Here is a 21607-nt window from a genome sequence, read left to right on the forward strand (position 1 = left end):
ATGCGGGATATTCTTTGTCCTCAGGTGCCGGTCCCAGGCACCCGCTCACCAGTCCCGCCGCCCTGCCTCCCTAGCACCGGGGTCCCTGTCCCTTTTAGGCTTCCAAAAAGCACTCGCAGAAAAGAGAAAAAAAAAAGGGGAAAAACGCGCGATTTCCTCTGTCCTCAAGTGCCGGTCTCAGGCACCCGCCCACCGGTCCCGCAGGGAAAAACGGGGGATATTCTTTGTCCTCAGGCGCCGGTCCCAGCCACCCGCTCACCAGTCCCGCCACCGTGCCTCCCTAGCACTGGGGTCCCCGTCCCTTCAAGGCTTCCAAAAAGCGCTTGCCATAAAGAGAAAAAAAAAAAAGGGGAAAAACGCGCGACCTCCTCCGTCCTCAGGCACCGGTCTCAGGCACCCGCCCCCAGGTCTCGCAGGGAGAAACGCGGGATATTCTTTGTCCTCCGGCGCTGTTCCCAGGCACCTCCTCACCGGTCCCGCCACCCTGCCTCCCCAGCAATGGGGGCCCGTCCCTCTAAGGCTTCCAAAAAGCGCTCGCCAAAAAAAAAAACTGCTCCGGTTTCTCTCCACCCGCCGGGAGCCGGGGGGAGGGGCGCTTGGGTCCCGCCGGGCTGGGGCTTGTATCTTACCCCCTTCACAAGGCGCTGGGTTCTTGCAGGTGTGGATGTGGTCTGGATGTTGTCCTGTGTCCTGTGGTCTCTATTTTAGGAAGATTTTTCTTTGTTATATTTTCATAGCTCTATGTGTTTTTGGGAGGAGATTTCCACTGCTCTACTCACGCCGCCATCTTGGCTCCCCTATGAATCATACATTTTTAGAATTAGAAATATCTTTGGAATTTAGTTAGCTTTTACTTTTTGTAGGTGTGGGTATGGAGACATTAGAGTTAAAATTTTGAACCTGATGCCATAGTTGGTTGCAGAGGGGAATTTAGACACAAATTATATTATTCTTAATTTTGTATTCATTAAACATTACCCCTTAAATACTTACTAACATTTCTCATATTTTCAAGTGAATGAATTGTACAAAGTCTGGCCACTGGGATTCACATACGTTCCAGCATAATGGTAGCCTGCTGGTCTAGGCAATTTAAAAAATGCATTTACATGCAGAGACTTCTGGATGAGAACTCATCCTAAAGAGAGAGAGAATGTGGCCAACTGAACCCAGTAATAAAGTTGAATTACTGAGATGTCCATCACTTGGATTTGTTACTCTCCTGTCCTCTCATGTATGTATGCCTTAGTTCTAGATGAAGCATTGAGGAAAGCTGAGATAACTGTATTGTTTTTCACATTTTGAAGAATATTAACATAATAAATTGCATGTATTTACAGTGTACATTACAGAAGTTGTAACATATGAACAACCAGGAAACTGTCACTACAACCAAGATAACGAAACTATCCATCATCCCCCAAACTTCTTCCATGTCCTGTTATAATCATCCCTAGTGCCTCCTTCCCATTTGCCCTATGGTAACACTGATATGAACACTCTATCAACTAGTCAGCATTTTCTAGAATTTTCCTTGTTTGCAGGTTTAGAATTTCATACCAGCGGAGACAAACACTATTGATATTCTTTCCTGGCTCTTTCCTCTCAACTAAATTATGTTTAGACCATTCATGTTGTTTCCTGTTTCAATAGCTCACTCTTTAACTGCTCAGTCATACTCCACACAATGGTTTGTATCCATTCACAAACTGATGAACAGTTAGGTTATTTTCAAGTTTTGGCAATCCAAATAAAACTGCTATGGAAATTTGTGTGCAAGCCTTGGTAGAGACTTATGCTATCTATTCTCTTACTTTAATACCTAAATGTGAAATGACTGCATCATATTAGAACTGTATGGTCTTTCAAAGACACTGGAAAACTGTTTTCCAGAGTGATCGTAGTATTTTATATTCGCACCATCAATGTAAAAGAGTTCCAATTCCTCCACATTCTTGCTAACACTATGATCAGTCTTTTTTATTTTTAGGCCTTTTAGTAGATATGAAATGGTATCTCATTTTTTTTTTTTCTGGTCTGTCTTGAAGCTGATGTTTGGTGCACACGTATTTTGAATTGCTACACCTTCTTGGAAAATAGACCACTTTATCATAATATAATGCTCCTCATTATCTCTGATAATGTTCCTCATTCTGAAGGTTGCATTGTCTGATATAAATACAGCTCTCCTGGCCTTTTCAGGTATGATTGCATGGTGTATCTTTTTTCATCCTTATACTTGTAAATTATATATCTCTGTATATTTACTATAAAGTAGGTTTCCTGGAGACAACATAGAATTGATCCGTACTTTTTAAAAATCCAATTTGACAATCTCTCTTTAAATTGATGTGTTTAGATCCTATGTATTTAATATGAATATTGATATGGTTAATTAAACTTTGCCATCTTCCCAGCTGTTAACTATATTTTCTCCTCTTTCTCTGCCTTCTTTTGAGTTAACTGAGCATTTTAAAGATTCGATTGTTTCCTCTATTGACTTTATTTATACCAAATTAAATTTTTTGTTTGCTCTTCATTGTAGGGTTTGCAATATACATCTTTGAGTCTCCTTTCAAATAATATTATTTTGCTTCATATATAGTGTAAAGACTCAACAAAACATATTGCCAATTTCTCCTCACACTTTGTGTTATTGTTATATATCTTATGTTTACATATGTAACAGAGAACACATTGCTAATATTTTTCTTCAAAGAGTCGGTAAACTTTTCGACCAGTCAATAGGAATGTCATCCCTTTCCACATCTAAAAAGAAACCAACATGGCTTTGGATTACTGAGTGTTCATCAGACTGTTAGAGGATTGATCTCCCAACACATAGTAGGGACATAGGTAAATACATGGTGAATAATTTAGTGTTCTCTTTCCTAAAAAATATTTTTATAGTTTGTACAGAACTAAGTAAATCCAGTCAATCATTGATAAGGCTATCTATCCATTACTTCAATGATACAAACATTCACTCTAAAAAGGAAGAATGCTTCCTTAAACTTCCAGGAGGGGTGAGGGAGAGAGATGAGATGGAGATGGGCTGTTTCAACTAGTATCAATGATACAGTTTACATCTAAGTAGGAAGGAGCTCACTATTCAAATAAGCCTGATTAACAGAAAAGGCTTACTTTCAATTTTATGTGCTTACTGTTTTCCCTGAAAAACTTAATTTTTAATTCTTCTGGAAGAAGGCTAACTGAACAAGGAAAAGAAATACAGTAATCTTGTTCTCTAGGTCTTTTACTACTCAGGTTGGATTTTAAGATTAATACAACAATAATTATTATTGTATACTGTTACTTCTACCAAATGTATTTTAAGTGCTTATAAGGTTTCAGTTAGCACAAAATATTGCTAAATACTTTGTAAATATTATGTCATGTGTCTCTTAGTTGACAACACTGCTTCTCATATTGAAAAGCATTTCATATAATTGATAACACTTTTGACATTCATTGTTTTATTTGATCCTTTCAACAATCCTGTGAAAGAAGTATTATCATTTTCATTTTATGGATTTGTAAATCTGAGGCTCAGGGACAGATATTACTGGTAGGTGATACACTTCATCGATGAATGAGAACACCAAGTCCAATTCTGCTCTCTGCACCCTGCTGTATCTGGGATATATATTATCCAAACACTCCTGCTGTCTCATGCTCTATTGCATTTACCTCCTCCTACTCCAGCATCTCTCTTGTAGCCAACCAAATCAAACTAAGTTTTGACATAAAATGACAGCAGGCTGTCTCCATATATTCACAGATCTCATTTAGGTCTATCTGACTTACTTTATACTGTTACCCTCCTTCATCTTTTAATTCACGAGAATTAAAAATTTCCTAGAGAAGTTCATCTGTCATGTTCTGGGTACAATTGCATAGCTATGATTCATTAGTTTTTGGACCACATTATTACCTGCTTAGGGATTCTAAAGCAAACTGTGTGCAAATGCAATGAATGTTTCATTTAATGAAGTGATTGCAACATCAAACATTAAACTGAGGACTTATTTTGTCACATATTCACTGAGCATCTGATCTAATCTAAAGCATGAAAATTATTACAGATAACCCATTTCAGTAGCTCAGTAACATTTCTAATGAAGATACTCTTTCTTTAGAAAATGAAGCTTGTGAATGACCTTGAATGACACCCATAGTAGATGATTCAAAAGCATTTGAGTAGCCAGAAATTTTATATTTTGATAGAGGAACGGAGACTCATAGTTCGAAATTTGTATAATACTGTCATTAACTACATTTGGTAGATAATAAATCATGCCAATTTTAGAATTGTTTTTCGTGGTGCTAAACTCATTTAGGAGACAGACGAAACTGTCACTTCTAGGGCAGGATGAACTAGGTTTGCATGACTACATCTAGACTGTTTCTCAAAGAATCTCAAAAGCTCTCCACATAAACTTCTATTCTACTGATGACCCTTACCAAATTATTTAGTATTTAAAAATAAATATTTGACTTTTCTTCATTTGCATGTTTATAAAGAAAAATGTAAACTAAGTCTCTGATAGGACATCTCAGAATATTAGAGTGCAAATACACTCTTTGTCAGTTCCCAAAAGCTCTCAGTGGCTTTAAAAATGGGACAATGAGAACTTCTACTTTAATGTCTAAACTATCCTGAAATTATTTTCAAAAATGCCAAAGTGAGTCGATATCATTCAGAAAGGAACAGCAACACTCATGCCCGATGAGCAAAATAGCTCATCCAACAACAGATTAGTCACAGAAAGCAACTCAGACAAAATGAGTCTTCAGTGGATGTAGGACACTTAAAAACTGGCCATGATATTTATTTTTTTGAAGCTCAAAAGTATTTGCAATGTTTTTATTTTTCATGAGTGACAAAGCCCTCACTACCCATTGTACAAGGCATGGGATTGCTTTGCCTGCAACCGGTTGCCTAAATGAGAATGGGGTGGATAAAACAGAAGAGTACAAAGGAAAGGATGTTGTACAATTCAGAAACAGAGTAAGGGAAGAGGGAGAAAGAAAGGTGGAGAGAAGCCAAATGAGAGAAAACCTGAAGAACTTCTTAGGCTCTGGAAGTTATTTGAGATGCCCTGCCCCCACCACAGTATCAAACCTCCAAATGGACTCTCATCCTTGCTACCTACTGCTTCTATATAGCCATCTTAAAGAGCAGTGTATTGCAGCCAACTAGATGACATTGCTATGTTTTGTGTGTATGTTTAAATGTACAATTTTCCTTCCATATTTTGAAGCCAATGTTCAACTGAATAGGAAGTTCTTCAGGCCTCCAACATTTTAATGGGATCTTGAAAAGCAACTAGGCCCAGGGAATTGTGTCTGTGTGGGCCAATGGATAAAGCAGCCCTGCTAGAGCATAATTTAGCTATCAGCCATGAAGCTACCTATCTTTACATTAGTCATCTTGAGAAAATGTCCAATATTTTCTACTAGTTGTCTTTAAAAGTTTTCAGTGGCATGGAACGCAGATCTTGGACCATTGATAAGGTAGTATACATTTCTTAGTATCTGATTTAGGATACCATATGACTTTGACTTTAATTTTGATATTTTATTCAATTATTTATAAGAGGTCTGCATTAATCATAGCTGCCTAATAAGTCTACCTTGACTTCCAGAGCCATCCTTGTACAATTTGTTCATTTGCATATAATACCTTCCATCATCCAATGGAAATAAAAAACATTGCAGAGAGAAGGACTAAGTAAGAGAGAAAGAGAAAAAATGGGATGAATTTGGAAAATGATGCAGATGTCACTAATGTGACGATATCCAAATAATTTGGCAGGATCCGTGACCCTGCTCTCTGAGTAAATGACTACCTTTAAACACCAATAAGCAGTGCTTACTTTAAGTCTCCCTCCACCAAATAAATAAATGACAATTCCTTCATGCCTTTACCTAAGCTGCCAATACTTTACAAACACATATACCACTTAAATATCCAGGGTTGTTTTTATATTTGACATTCCCTGATCCCACTACTGGCTTCCTGGGAAACCCACAGGATCATCTTTGCACCTAACGGTCCCAACAGCTAACACGCCTCCAGAAGCCCTAGTTTCACTTCCTGATAAAGACGGATCATATAAATTCTTAATCATAAAGTACTTTTTTACAGACAATAATAGCTAAGGTTCCCATAAACTTAATTGCCTTCAGAGGCCAGGCATGTATTAAAAACATATGAGCAGCCTGACATGAGATTAAAATCTGAAGAGCCCACATTCCAAAAATCTTTACATTTAAAAACATTCTTTTTTTCATTAAGGTATTATTTATATAAACTCTTATGAATTTTTCACATGAAAAACAATGTGGTTAGTACATTCACCAAATTATCAAGTGCCTATGTTATCTTCTAAGTGTTTTATGGTTTCATGACTTACATTCACATCCTTGATCCATACTGAGTTTACTTTTATGAATGGGGTTAAGCAATAATCCAGTATCATTCTCTTGCATATAGCTGTCAAGTTTTGCCAACTGCAGTTGTTGAAGAGGCTGTCATTTCCCTATTGTATGTCCATAGCTTCTTTATCATATAATAATTGACCATATATGGTTGGGTTTATATATGGGCTTTCTAGTCTGTTTCATTGCTCTACTGTTCTGTTCTTGTGCCAACACCAAATTTTCTTGATTACTGTGGCTTTGCAGTAAAGTTTGAAGTTGGGGAATGTAATCCACCCAGCTTTATTCTTCCCTTTCAGGACTGTTTTGCCTTTTCAGGGTCTTTTGTGGTTCAATATGAATTTTAGAATGATTTGCTCCAGTTCATTGAACAATGCTATTGGTATTTTCATAGGAATTGCATTGAATCTGTAGATTGCTTTAGGCAGGATGGCCATTTTACCAATATTATTCTTCCTATCCATGAGCACGGAATGTGTTTCCATTTATTGGTATCTTCCTTAATTTCCCTCATGAGTGACTTGTAGTTTTCAGAGTTTAGGTCTTTCACTTCCTTGGTTAGGTTTATTCCTAGGTATTTTATTCTTTTTGATGCAATTGTGAATGGAATTGTTTTCCTGGTTTCTCTTTCTCCTAGGTCATCTTTAGTGTATAGGAATGCAAAAGATTTCTGTGAATTAATTTCATATCCTGCAACTTTGCTGAATTCAGATATTAGATCTGGTAGTTTTAGAGTGGATTCTTTAGGGTTTTTTATGTACAATACAATGTCAGCTGCAAACAGTGACAGTTTAACTTCTTCTTTACCAATCTGGATACCCTTTATTTCTTTGTGTTGTCTAATTGCTGTGGCTAGGACCTCCAGAACCATGTTGAATAAAAGTGGAGAGAGTGGGCAACCTTGTCTTCTTCCCAGTCTTTAAGGAAAGGCTTTCAGCTTCTCGCTGTTCAGTATGATATTGGCTGTGGGTTTGTCATATATGGACAATATTATGTTGAAGTACTTGCCCTCTATACACATTTTGTTGAGAGTTTTATCATGAATGGATGTCAAATTTTGTCAAATGCTTTTTTGGCATTTATGGAGATGATCATGTGGTTTTTGTCCTTCTTTTTGTTGATGTGGTGGATGATGTTGATTGGTTTTCTAATATTGTATCATCTTTGCATCCTTGGAATAAATCCTACTTGATCATGGTGGATCATCTTTTTAGTATATTTTTGAATTTGGTTTCCTAATATTCTGTTGAGTATTTTTTCATCTATGTTCATCAGGGATATAGGTCTGTAATTTTCTTTTTTTGTGGTGTTTTTTTCTGGTTTTGGTTTTAGACTGATGATGGCCTCATAGAATGAGTTTGGGAGTCTTCCCTCTTCTACTTTCTGGAAAACTTTAAGGAGGATGGGTATTAGGTCTTCATTAAATGTTTGATAAAATTCAGCGGTAAAGCCATCTGGTGCAGGGGTTTTTTTCTTGGGTACTTTTTTGACTACTAATTCAATTTTGTTGCTGATAATTAGTCTGCTCAGATTTTCTGTTTCTTTCTGGGTCACCCTTTTTCTAGAAAGTTTTCCATTTCTTCAAGGTTATCCAATTTGTTGGCATATAATTTTTCACAGTATTCTCTACAAATTCTTGGTATTTTGGTGATACCCATAGTGATTTTTCCTTTCTCATTTCTGATTCTGTTTATGTGTGTAGAGTTTTTTTTTTTTCTTGATAAGTCTGGGTAGGGGTTTATCTGTTTTGTTTATTTTCCTGAAGAACTAGCTCTTCCTTTCATTGATTCTACTTTATTCTTCTTCATTTTATTTATTCCTGCTCTAATCTTTATTATGTCCCTCCTGCTACTAACTTTGGGCCTCATTTGTTCTTCTTTTTCTAGTTTCGTTACTTGTGAGTTTAGACTGTTCATATGGGTTTATTCTTCTTTCCTGTGGTAGGTCTGTATTGTAATATACTTCCTTCTTAGCACGGACTTTGCAGCATCCCACAGATTTTGCGGTGTTGAATTATTGTTGTCATTTGTCTCCATATATTGTTTGATCTCTGTGTTTATCTGGTGATTGATCCATTGGTTATTTAGGAGCATGTTGGGAAGCGTCCATATGTTTGTGGGATTTTTCATTTTCTTTGTGTAATTTATATCTAATTTCATACCTTTGTGGTCTGAGATGTTCGTTGGTACAATTTCAATCTTTTTGAATTTACCGAGGCTCTCTTTGTGGCCTAGTATATGATCTATTCTTGAAAATATTCCATGTGCACTTGAGAAGAATGTGTATTCTCCTACTTTTGGATGTAGAGTTCTGTAGCTCTGTTAGGTCCATCTGTTCTAGAGTGCTGTTCTGTGCCCTTACTTATTTTCTGTCTGGTTGATCTGTGTTTGGAGTGAGTGGAGTGTTGAATTCTCCTAGAATGAATGCATTGCATTCTATTTCCCCTTTTACTTCTGTTAGTATTTGTTTCACATATGTAGGTACTTTTGTGTTGGGTGTATGCATATTTATGATGGTTATATCTCCTTGTTGGATAGACCCTTTTATCATTATGTAATGTCCTTCTTTGTCTCTTGTGACTTTCCTTGTTTTGAAGTCTATTTTGTCTGATACAAGTACTGCAACTCCTGCTTTTTTTAACCTATTAGTTGGATGTATATGTTTTTCCATCCCTTCACTTTTTGTCTCTGTGTGCTTTGGGGTTAAAGTGACTCTCTTGTAGGCAGCATATAGATGGGTCCTGTTTTTTTTTATCCATTCAGTAACTCTATGTATTCTGATTGGTGCATTCAGTCCATTTACATTTAGGATGATTATCAATAAGTTATGTACTTATTGCCATTGCAGGCTTTAGATTCGTGGTTACCAAAGGTTCAAGATTAACTTCCTTATTATCTAAGAGGTTTAACTTAACTCACTTAGCCTGCTATTAAAACACAATCTAAAGGTTCTTTTTTCTCCTCCTTTTTCTTCCTCCTCCATTCTTTATATATTGGATACTGTATTCGGTACTCTTTGTCTATCCCTTGACTGGCTTTGGGGGTAGTTGATTTAGTTTTGCATTTGCTTAGTAATGAACCCTTCTACTTTCTTTTCTGTGGCTTTATTACCTCTGGTGATAGCTATTAAACCTTAGGAACACTTCCATCTACAGAAGTCCCTACAAAATACACTGTAGAGATGATCTGTGGGAGGTAAATTCTCTCAACTTTTGCTTCTGTGGAAATTGTTTAATCCCTCCTTCAAACAGAAAAGATAATCTTACTGGATAAAGTATTCTTGGTTTGAGGCCCTTCTGCTTCATTGCCCTAAATATATCATGCCACTCCCTTCTGGCCTGTAAGGTTTCTGCTGAAGAGACTGATGATAGCCTGATGGGCTTTCCTTTGTATGTTATCGTATTTCTCTCTCTGGCTGCTTTTACTAGTCTGTCTTTATGCTTGATCTTTGCCATTTTAATTATGATATGTCTTGTTGTTGTCTTCCTTGGGTCCCTTGTGCTGGGAGATCTATGGACTTCCATGGCCTGAGAGACTATTTCCTTCCCCAGATTAGGGAAGTTTTCAGCAATTACCTCCTCAAAGACACTTTCTATCCCTTTTTCTCTCTCTTCTTCTGGTACCCCTATAATATGAATATTGTTTCATTTGGATTGGTCACACATTTCTCTCAATATTCTTTCATTCTTAGAAATCATTTTTATTCTCTTAGACTCAGCTTCTTTGTATTCCTCTTTTCTAATTTCTATTTGATTTATCGTCTCCTCCACCATATCTAATCTGCTTTTAAAACCTTCCATTGTATGTTTCATATCTGATACTGTGTTCTATAATGACTGGATCTCTGACCTGAATTCATTCCTGAGTTCTTGAATACTTTTCTGTACCTCCATGAGCATGTTTATGATTTTTATTTTTAAATTCTCTTTCAGGAGGATTCATGACTTCAACTTAATTTGAATTTTTGGTGTATTCATGATTTTTCTTTGAAACTGGTTCCTTTGACGTTTCATATGTGTATGTGGCACCCTCTGGTGCCCAGAAGCTCTACTCTCTGGAGATACTTAGCCCCTGGAGCAATGTCAGTGATGGCAGGGGAACAGCGTCGGTGCCTGGGGGGAAGAAAGAGCTGTTTCCTGCTTCCTGATTGCTATGGCTGTGTCCACTGCCAGAACCAGTGGGCCAAGCACACAGGTATAAGCCTCTATGCTTTGCGTTTGTAGCTGCTGAATGCAGGGCTTCCCTGTGGCTGACCTGAAGCTAGGGCAGGATTTGTTGGTTTGTGAGCCAGGTGCGGGCTCACTGGAAGAAAGGCACAGCAGGCTGCGTATCACAGTGGGGGCCCTTGGAGCTGTGTAACCTGTCAGGGGGCTGGACACCTGAAGATCGTGAAAGTTCCCAACCTGCTGGACAGAGTGCACCTGGATAATTTTGTGTACCTGTCCTTTCTCCTGAGCAGTAAGCTCTGTGCAATCCTTGCACCTTTAGCAGCCTTCTCACTGTTAGGAAGTCTCTCAGAATGCCCTCCTTTCTTTTGTCCCAGAGCACCTGGGTATGGATCCCTGTTTTCCACAAGCAGCTGGAGTCTCAGTCTCTCCAGGTATTCTGCCTGTCTTAGCTTTCCAACCACCCTAATCACCAGAGCACCATGCAATGTAGATCCGTGCACCCAGAGCAGATCTCCAGAGCTAGGTGTTCAGCAGTCCCAAGCCTCCATTCTCTCCCCACTCTGTTTCTCTTCCTTCCGCCAGTGAGCTGGGCTGGAGTAAGGCTTGGGTCCTACCAGGTAATAGCTTTGGTTGTTACCCTGTTCTGTGAGGTCTGTTCTTTTCTCCAAGGTGTATGCAGTCTTGTGCAGTCACACATAATTATAAATAATAGTTGTATTAATTATATTTTCATGTTATATGCAGTTGTAGGAGCAGGCTCTGTCTCACCACTCATGCTGCCATCTTTAATCGTATTTCTTCAAAAATATTTTTATAGACATACAAAAGTGCTTCAGTCACCAATCTTCAGAGCCTGCAGTAACCCTTAATAGACATTCACTATGGAATCTTCTTACTTTTAGTAATTATTCAGTAAGTATATGGGTAGAAAGATTGATGGACCTCTAGAGGTATGGCAGAGTGATTGGGTAAATGCCTTTCAATTAGAATAGTTGTTTTTCTTAAAATTAGATAGGTAAACAACATTTGTTTTGTCTTTGAATGAGACCAACTCTTATTAGATGCTTATTTCATGTGAAGGTTGTTGACAGCAAAATAAGCATTTCACAGAAAAGCAGAAGGAAATCAGAAAGTACTCTTTTCCAAAACCACTGCCTGAGGAAGACTGTAAAACTTTTCAACACACCTAAGGAATTTCCACTCAGATAAGGAATTCATGAAAATATGGAGACAGAAGGATTCACTGTGATCAAAAGTGCAAATGTCTAATTTTGTTAAAAAAGAGAACTGAGGCCCAGAAAATTAATATTTTTCCAAAAACCATATAAACTTAATAGGACCAATACTAGAATTCTCTAAGATTCCTTCTAGAGCATCTCACTCTTTAAGGAGGGAGAAAAATAGATTCCTATTAATTGTGATTCATTGTTTCCTAGAAGAAATGTATTGCCCCAAAAGTTATAACGATCTATCATGTTCTAATTAGTACAATGAATTATATCAATGTTTCATAAGCTGCTGCCATTGGACCTTCAGATGTCTTTGACGTTAATCTCAGTAATTTGAGAGTTACTGAATTACATTACAAGATGCAAATATGAAAACTATCAATTTTCACACTGTTTAATTCCAAGCACAGTCACTCTGCGAACTATTTCATTAGTGGGCCCCAATGAACCATTTCTCCTGGTATTAATGCCCTCAGTAAGCCACTCCAGATATTGACTCTGAGCCTTACCACAGGACTTGTGTTGGCTAGTGGTAGAGCAGTCAGCCTGATACACAGGACTTATAATCACTTTCTCACTGAGACAGATTCTCTAGGAACTTTCAGAGCCTAGCAATGCTCATAGAAACTCAAGGCTAGACCACACTAGAAGAGAGAGTGGCCATATGGCTGAGAACTGAGACACAAGACAGGTAAATGATTCCAGCTCTCCAATTCCCCAGCTGAGCCCAATTCAAATACTGGATGTACAATATTGTTGCAATTTGAGCCACTAAATTCTGAAGTGATTTGATAAATGCATACTTTACCAAAAACAGTGTGGAAGTTATTAGATAAGAGGTCTAAGGAATGAAGGGTGGGGTGGGTAAAAGGACAATGTAAATATGTGCCAAAAGACTATGGGTAGACACATATCAACATCTTTAAAAGAACCTGCATCATTCAGATACCAGGAATATAACACAAGGGGCATAAGATTGTCAGACAGAATAGGGAAGAACAGGAATTGTAACAACCTTAAAATCACATGAGGTTAAATGAGTTTTCACATTCAGTAAAGATTAAATATCACAAAATCGTCCAATCACCTTACACTATAATACCCTATGCTATTATCTCATTGTACAGATAAGGAAATGGAAATCTGGAGGGATTAGGCAATTTGCTACAGGTCTCTTGGGTGTTACGAGGATCAGACTCTAATACTTTAGTTGACTGTATAAAGATGAGACAGATTTCTTACCATCTAGTGGGTCAGAGAATGAACCCACATTCTCCAACCTAGCATTTCTTTTAAGTAAATAGCATTCAATTTTTGTAAAGGTAAAAATATCATCCAAAAGAAATATTAGGTTTGGGAGGTCAGATTAATTCTGGTGATGCTATTATATTACTTTCATATTGGAACATTAGTATCTTTCACTCATTTTCTCTTTTTACAGTATTTCTTAAGGGTTTTTTTCCTTTGAGTTTTTCTTTTTTTTATGAAGAGTTTATTTTTTTGAACAGTTTAAGTCTCACAGCAAAGTTGAGGGGGAGGTACATAGATTTCCCATATCTCCCCCTGCCTCCACATGTGTACAGCCTCCCCCATTATCAACATCCCCAACATTTGTTGCAATGATGAACCTACAGTGACACATCAAAATCACCCACAACCCATAGTTTACATGACAATTCACTCTTGGTGGTGCACATTCTATGAGTTTGGGACAAATGCATAATGACTTATATCCATTATTATCATATCACAGTTTTTTCACTGCCCTAAAAATCTTCTGGGCTCTAGCTAGTCATCTCATACCCACCAAACTATGGCAGCAACTGATCTTTTTACTGTCTCCATAGTTTTTCCTTCCCCAGAATGTCATATAGTTGGAATCATATAGTATGTAGCCTTTGCAGATTGCCTTCTTTCACCTAGTAATATGCATTACAGTTTCTCCATGTCTTTTGATGGGTACATAGCTTATTTCCTTTTAGTGCTCAATCCTACTCCATTGTCAGGATGTATCAGGGTTTATTTATCCATTTGCTACTCCTGAAATACATCTTACCAAGTTTTGGCAATTATGAATAAAAGTGCTATTAACATCTGTGTGCAAGTTTGTGGGTGCATGTGAGTTTTCAACTCCTTTCAGTAAATACCAAGGAACAAGATTACTGGATCTCATGATGAGTAGTATATTTGGTTTTACAAGAACCTGCCAACTGCCTTCTGAACTGGCTAGGCCATTATGCATTCCTCCCAGCAATGTATGAGAGTTCCTGATTCTCCATGCCCTCACTAGCATTTGGTGGTGTCTGTTCCAGATTTTAGCCAATCTAAAAGATACCTAATGGTATCTCATTATCATTTAATTTACATTTCCCTGGTGCTATAGAATGTGGAACATCTTTTGCTTGTCATCTGTATATCTTCTTTGGTGAGATGTCTGTTAAAGTATTTGGCTTATTTTTTAATTGGATTGTTGGTTTTCTTCTTGTTGAATTTTAAGAATTCTTTATATATTTTGATTAACAGTCCTTCATGTGTCTTTTGCAAACCATTTCTAGCAGTCTTTATCTTGTCTTTTTGTTCTCTTAAGATTTCTTTACAGAGCATAAGATTTTCATTTTAATTAAGTTCAGCTTATAAATTATTTCATGGATCATATCTTTCGTGATAAATCTAAAAAGGCATCACTACAACTGTGGTCCGCTAGGTTTTCTCCTATGTTATCTTCTAGGAGTTAATAGTTTTGCATAAGTTTGTGATATGTTTCATTTTTGCAAAAGATGTAAGGTCTGTGTCCAGATCCATTTCTTTACATTATAGATTTCTAGTTGTTCCATCAACATCTGTTGAAAAGACCATCTTTGCTCCACTATATTGCCTTTCCTTTGTCAAAGATGAGTTGACCATATATTATGTGGGTCTATTACTGGGCTCTCTGTTTTGCTCTATTGATCTTTTTGTCTGTTCTTTTACCCATACCACACTGTTTTTATTACTGTAGCGTTGCAATAAGTCTTTAAGTAAGGTAGTGTGTCTTCCAATTTTGTTTTTCTTTAATATTGTGTTGACAATTCTAGGTCTTTTGTTTCTCCATATAAACTTTATAACCAGTTTGTTGATATCCATAAACAACTTTCAGGGATATCAACTGGGATTGCATTAAATCTCTACATCAAGATGGAAAGAAATGACATCTTGACAATATTGAGTCTTCCTGCCCAAAAGCATGGAATATTGTTCCATTAATTTAGTTCTTCCTTCACTCCAAATTTCACTCATCAGGGTTTTGTAGTTTCCCCACATATGGATCTTACCCTAATTTTGTTAGATTTATACATATTTCATTTTGGAGGATGCTAATGTAAACGACATTGAATTTTTAATTTCAAGTTTCACTTGTTCATTGCTGGTATACAGGAAAGGAATTGACTTTTGTATATTAACTTTGTATCCTACAACTTGGCTATCCTCACTTATTAGTTCCTGAAGTTTTTTCTGTTGATTCTTTTGGATCTTCTATATAGATGATCATCTCATCTGTGAACAAACATAATTTATTCTGTCTTGCTAATATGTACACCTTTTATTTCCTTTTCATGTCTTACTGAATTAGAACTTCCATTATGATCTTGAAAAGCAGAGGTAAGAGGGGACATCCTTGCCTTGTACATATCTTAGTGGGAAAGCTTCAAGTTGCTCACCATTTAGTATAATTTTTTAATGTTTTAAATTAAATATCTTTAATTTTTATATTCATTTATATTCTTTCAGAAAGTCCCAATTCCGGTTTGTAAACTAAAGAAAAAGATGGAGGGGATCAAAAAAATTATTTCAGGCATAAATGATTTTATTATGTGACAGCAAAAAATTCCCTTGGATAATGGAAACCAAGGAAAACACAACTTAGTTCAAAGCTTCTGTTGCACTTACTGCTTTTTATATGTAAGTAGAGCATGGTAAAAATCTTAATAATGAAGATTCAGGACCACAATATCATAATGACCAAGGGAAACAAACTTTCCAACAGTTTTTACTTGCCTGGACTGTTGGTCTAACTATTCACACAAAAGGGTCCGGTGGTCTGATGACTACCCAGAAAGCTGAAAGTAAGGAGCTCAAAGCAGAGAGTGAGGCTTTCTACTCCCTCAACAGAGATTATGCCCCAATAGGCTGAGATACATTTAAAACTCTCAATGTTGTCATTTCATCTCTTAAACACACACACACACACACACACACACAAGCATCAGTTGTAATATCAAAAGGAAGATGAATTATGAGTTATTAGAACTAAAACTGAATGCCTCCTGCAAGCTTTTAAATTACATTATTATTTTCATCCAAATCAGTTACATTTAAGGAACAACAGTACATAGGAGTATATCATCAAAGGAAAATGAACAGGAGATAAATATTAAAACACTAATAATATATACTTCCACTTATGACCATAATTGGGTAACTGGTGTTGAAAAATTTCTCCTGCCATAAATAACTAAAACCGGGAAAAATATGTGATAACTTGCTTCAAAGTCTGTGTTACAGGCAGCACAGAACTAAGATTCTCAAGAGACCCTTGAGCTCCATGACTGCTCTGGCTTTCAGCCTAGGGAACCTTTCTGGATGTGGCACAGGAAGAAAAAGCCTAAGCAGAACACAGCAGTCTCACCACACTGAGGAGACAGAGCTTGGGGCTCGAGGCTAATGAGATGGCTGACATGAGTGAGGCAGGTTGCCTGAAAAAAGGGAATTAGGCAGTGTAAGATCTCCATAAATCTGCAGAGAGAATCTGCTTGATATTTTGGTTGAATATAAAGCTGCACTTCTGCAGGGCAAGAGTCTAAATGGCAAAGCAAAGAACAAATGCTGAAGAACGAATTATTACCAGAGCATGCAAAGGACTCTGAATAACTACTAGGCATGAATGCAGAGGGCGAGGAAAGACCCTGGTTTTAAGAGGACCCTGTAAGCAGCTCACCTTATATAAATCTATTACAGCCCCTAATTTAAGGCTACCTTAGATCCTCCATACAGAAACTTTAAAGCAACCCTTAAAAGGAACAACTGACATGCAGCAAATAATTAAGTGCTAGCAGAAACAACCCCCAAAATACCTTAATAAGAGAAAATTACAAAACCTAGATGCTCAACAACATTGAGAAAAATGATGTCTTTAATAGAAGATAAATTCATCAACAGAAATAGACCTAGGAATCACAGGCTCATGAAATCTACTGTTAGCACTTCCTTTGAATTAATTTACTTTTTATCTATAGTTTTAGCTGTTATTTGTATTTTTAATTCTAAGATTTACTGTATATCTTTTTGGTTCTCTGGAAAAGTTGCTAACTTGTCTTGAGTTCCTTGTATATTTTAATCATTAATTTTAACATTTCATCTGATGATTATCTAGAATTCCTATGGATCTATTTCTATTGTCACTTTTTCCTCTTGATTTTTGATTATCTCAATTTCTCAGTACCTAATTATTTTTGAAATTAGTTTCTGCTAGCTTTCAGCTATCAAAAAGGATAGTGCCTATAAATTTTTTATGGTCATTTCTGAGGTATTGGAAGATGTCCTTGCCTCCAGAAATTTACATTGTTTTCTGCTTTGCAATATACAGACAGGTAACATTACACCAATCAAGAATTATATTTGCAGTGGAGCTTCAGTTTTGGGCTCCATTGGTATAATTTCTGATTGTGCTTAATTCTCAGGGATAGCCTTATAGAATTTCCCTCAGGAAGCTGTGGTACAGACCAGCAGAAATTTTCCTTGAATCTGTCTAAATTCAAATATTTGTCTTCTAACCTTCCTGGGGCTGCTAAAGCTCCAATCATCTGGGCTTCTCATCTAGTGATAATTATAGAACACGTCATTTATTGCCTTAAAGCAGGAATCAGCAAACTTTGTCCATAAAGAGCCAGACAGTAAACATTTTAGACTTTGCAGACCAGGAGAAATCCCTAACCTGTCCTGATCTGTGCTCAAGGGAAGGTCAGCACACTTGCACCCAGTTGCCATATGGAAGAGACATTCTCCAGATGAAGAGTGACCAGCTCTAGCAGAGAAGCCTGGTGGATCCGGCAGGCAGGAAGAACAGGGAGAAGGGGCACTACAGTCCATTATATACTCTGTGTCATTGAAAGTATGATCCCTGTGTACCCTTTTTTCCCCTTTGAGAGCCCAGCCATCTCCACCTGAGTAGCTGGCCAGAGTGGAGCCAACTCACTGAGCTACCGATTCCCAGACTGAGATTCTAGGTGACCGGCGGTGGCCAAGAACTGAGTCCTTAACTGCTGGGTGCAGATCCACGTGAGCCATGGGCAGCTGGAACCAACCCCCATCTTTTGGGGTGGCAGGGCTGAGAGTGGAGGGTAAAAGAGGTGGCAGTGGTTGTCCCAGCTTGGACTCCACAGCTCACAATGCCAGTCTGCGCGAGGGTGCATGTGGGCCATAAAATCCCGGCAGCAGCTGCATCTGGCCTATGGGCTATAGTCGGCTAATCCTAGCTTTAAAGTTAACGATGACTCCTGATGCTAGACTATCCACTTTATTTCCCTTTTCAAGAGACTGATCTGGCAAACTCTTACTGACTAGATAACTTTTTGTTTTTTCAAACTCAGTTTTAAAATGTTTGTGCAGTTTTTTCTCACTGGGAGGTCTAGTCTAAGACAGGTTCTCAACGTCATAACTGTTGACATTTTGGGCCAAATAATTCTTTTTGGGGGGACTGTCTTATGCATTGTAGGATGTGTGGCACCTTGGCTGATCTTTATCCATTGATGCCAGTATCACTTCCCCAGTGTGACAACCAAAAAGGTCCCCAGATATTGCCAAATATTCCGTGGGGGGCAAAATGGCCCCAGCTGTGAAGTACTGGTAGAAAGTACTATTTCATCATTACCAGAAGAAACTGAACACATATTAAAATTAAAAACTACTTAGAAGAGCTAGATATGTGCCTAAGACTATCTGAAGGTATAAAAACCCCTAATAATATACTTAGGGTATGTCCATAAATGATAACATTATTAAAGATGGCACATAAATTTTCCATGCTTGCCAATAATTTTAAAATATTATGTTTGTGAGTTGCAGGCATTTTTCTAAACTTGTTACTTTTATCACCATATTTCATTCTCAGAATGCTCTGAGGAGATAGGTGAATGATTGTTCTCATCTTAAGTATACAGAAAGTGAGGTGCAGAGAGGTTAAGTGGTTTGACTAGTAGGGACAGCAGGTAAGTCATGGAGCCAGGATTCAAAAGGAAGCAGTCCATCTGTGGAATCTGAGCTTTTTGGTTGCAAGGATTTCCAGATGTGATAGATTGTACTGAATTAGTCACAATGTGTCTCTTCAGAGTTCTTTTAATGCTTGTTAATATCTCTTTTAGAAAGGATGAAGACAGTGTTCAGTTTAAGATCATTTTGTTCAGTACTTAAATAAGCTGAATAACAGTCATAAGAATGAGATTTGGGATTATATGGGCATCTACTTAAAATGTATCAGGAGGAATTTAGCACAGAATTCATAAAATATTTCCTCACAGTAATGGTTCTGAACTACCATTGTTGCCAAAAAGTAGAATTTTCAAAACTGGGAAAATAATAAAAAGAAAAACAATATGCTACAATTTAGCACCATAACTTCCTAATGGGATTTAGGTCATAAACATAATTTCCAAGTGAAAAGTAACTATTAAAAGTGGTTGAAAAAGGAGGAAAAATTACTACATGTTATAGAGTACATCCAAATAAAGGAGAAGAGCAGGCCTTTTAAAGTAATAGCATCTGCCCTAAATATCAACTGTGTTATTAGTTATAAATTAATATACATAGCAGTATAAGGTATATGTTTCTGCAACAAAATTCAGAGTTCAAAATTTCAAATAAGTAATTGTGTACTTGAGTTGTGGCACGAAGTTATAATGCAAAAATTAAAAATACTTCCCTGGGGAGTGGTCAAGGACATGGGCATAGTTAAATTTGATAAGCAGAGTCAGAAATCTATATTAGTGTTTATACAATTGGAAATATTGAAACACTCAACACTCCTCAGGTGCATATGCACACATATTTACATATGTATTCATATCTTTTCTGTCTGCCCTACTTTATCACCTTTGTTATAAACTAAAGATCTATCGATCAGGCTCAGAAAAATTAGTCCTTCTAAATATAGTCAGATAGTTATGCTCTTAACATAATTTAATATACCAAATTACATACTGACACATTTAGTTTAATAGAGATAGAATTTATCCAGAGCCCAAATGTAGGTCATTCATGCTCAATTTGGAAAGGCTTTAATGTCTTATGCAAATAGCACATGAAATGCTGTTAGATGCTTTTCTCATTATCAAATTATTGTTTTGTTTCCTATCTGTAGAACACAGAGAGGAAGTTAAGGGGAGGAGCCTGGATTACAAGAGACGGTTACTTAGTGTTTTCCCAAAGCTTTGTAGTCTATGTGGGATTACTAAAAATATACTGAAAATATAATTTTACATTGGTCCTACACATGGAGATGTGACTAGTATCAGCCTAACCCATCAAAAGTAAAATACTAAAGTGCTGTTTTATAGTTTCATTTTTTGAGGCTACTATTTGTACACACTGGACCAAGGGGACACAAGAGAGCAATCCTTGAAAGTCTGGGAATACACAAAGTCCCACAATAGCCCTGGCTTTCTTCCTGGAGGCACTTTCCTTAACACAGGAAAGCAATGGACAAGCAGAGCACAGCAGTCTTGCTAAATTGGGGAAATAGAGTTTGGAGATAAGGGCTACTAAACCGGCTGGAGGTTGTGCATTAGGATACCAGTCAGGAGGGAGCTGAATAGAAAAGAGCCCCAGAAATCTACATGGAGATACGCTTACTCTGTTGATCAAATACTAAGTTGTATGTATTGTGATTAAGACTCTGAGGCATGGAAGAGAACAGCTAGTGGGAGTTGTAGGCTAAGTGGAGATTTCAACATCTGTGCAATGCTAAGAGACATGGAAATCCAGCAAGAATGAAATGTCTTTGCTGAACACTCTTGATACTCAGCTAACACCCAGAAAGTTCCTTACTAGTCCTAGAATGGCAAATAAAGACTCACCCTAACAAAGTTTTTAAAGAGCCTCAAAAAGATCAAAGTTATTCACCAGTAAATCAATGCCTGCAAACCTAAAACTCAGCACTCCTCAAAGAAAGGCAACAAAAAGTGACCACAAGGAGGCCTAGATGTTGGAATAAGTAGGTAACATGAATATGTAGTCATACATACCCAGAAACTTAACTAAATATATGGTCATAAAAAATGAACAGATGGACATAAAAAGGTCAATGAATTCATTAAACATAGCATGAAAACAAAAGAAGACAAAGGATTATCCAGTCTACAAGAACAGAAAAGAAAAATCATACATAGACAGAGGCTCAAACTTCTGAGACAAAATTTAGTGATAAAATGCAACATAAATATAAATGGTATTTCAGACATAGAGAAAGAGAGATCTTGGAACAGAAAAGGTATTTGAAGAAATGTTGGCTCAAAATTGCCAAAATTTGGATTCTGGGAAGATGGCGGCATGAGTAGGGCAGCAGAACTCTCCTCCCAAAACAATATCTATTTTTTAAAATACAACAATAGAACTACACCGAACAGAGAGACCAGAGGATACAGTATAACAGCCAGGCTACAACTACACCTGCGAGAACCCAGCGCCTCATGAAAGGGGTAGATACAAGCTGCAGCCCAGTGGGCCCTGAGCACTT

Source organism: Manis javanica, chromosome 14 (assembly GCF_040802235.1).
Source record: "Manis javanica isolate MJ-LG chromosome 14, MJ_LKY, whole genome shotgun sequence".
In the NCBI taxonomy this organism is placed as follows: Eukaryota; Metazoa; Chordata; class Mammalia; order Pholidota; family Manidae; genus Manis; species Manis javanica.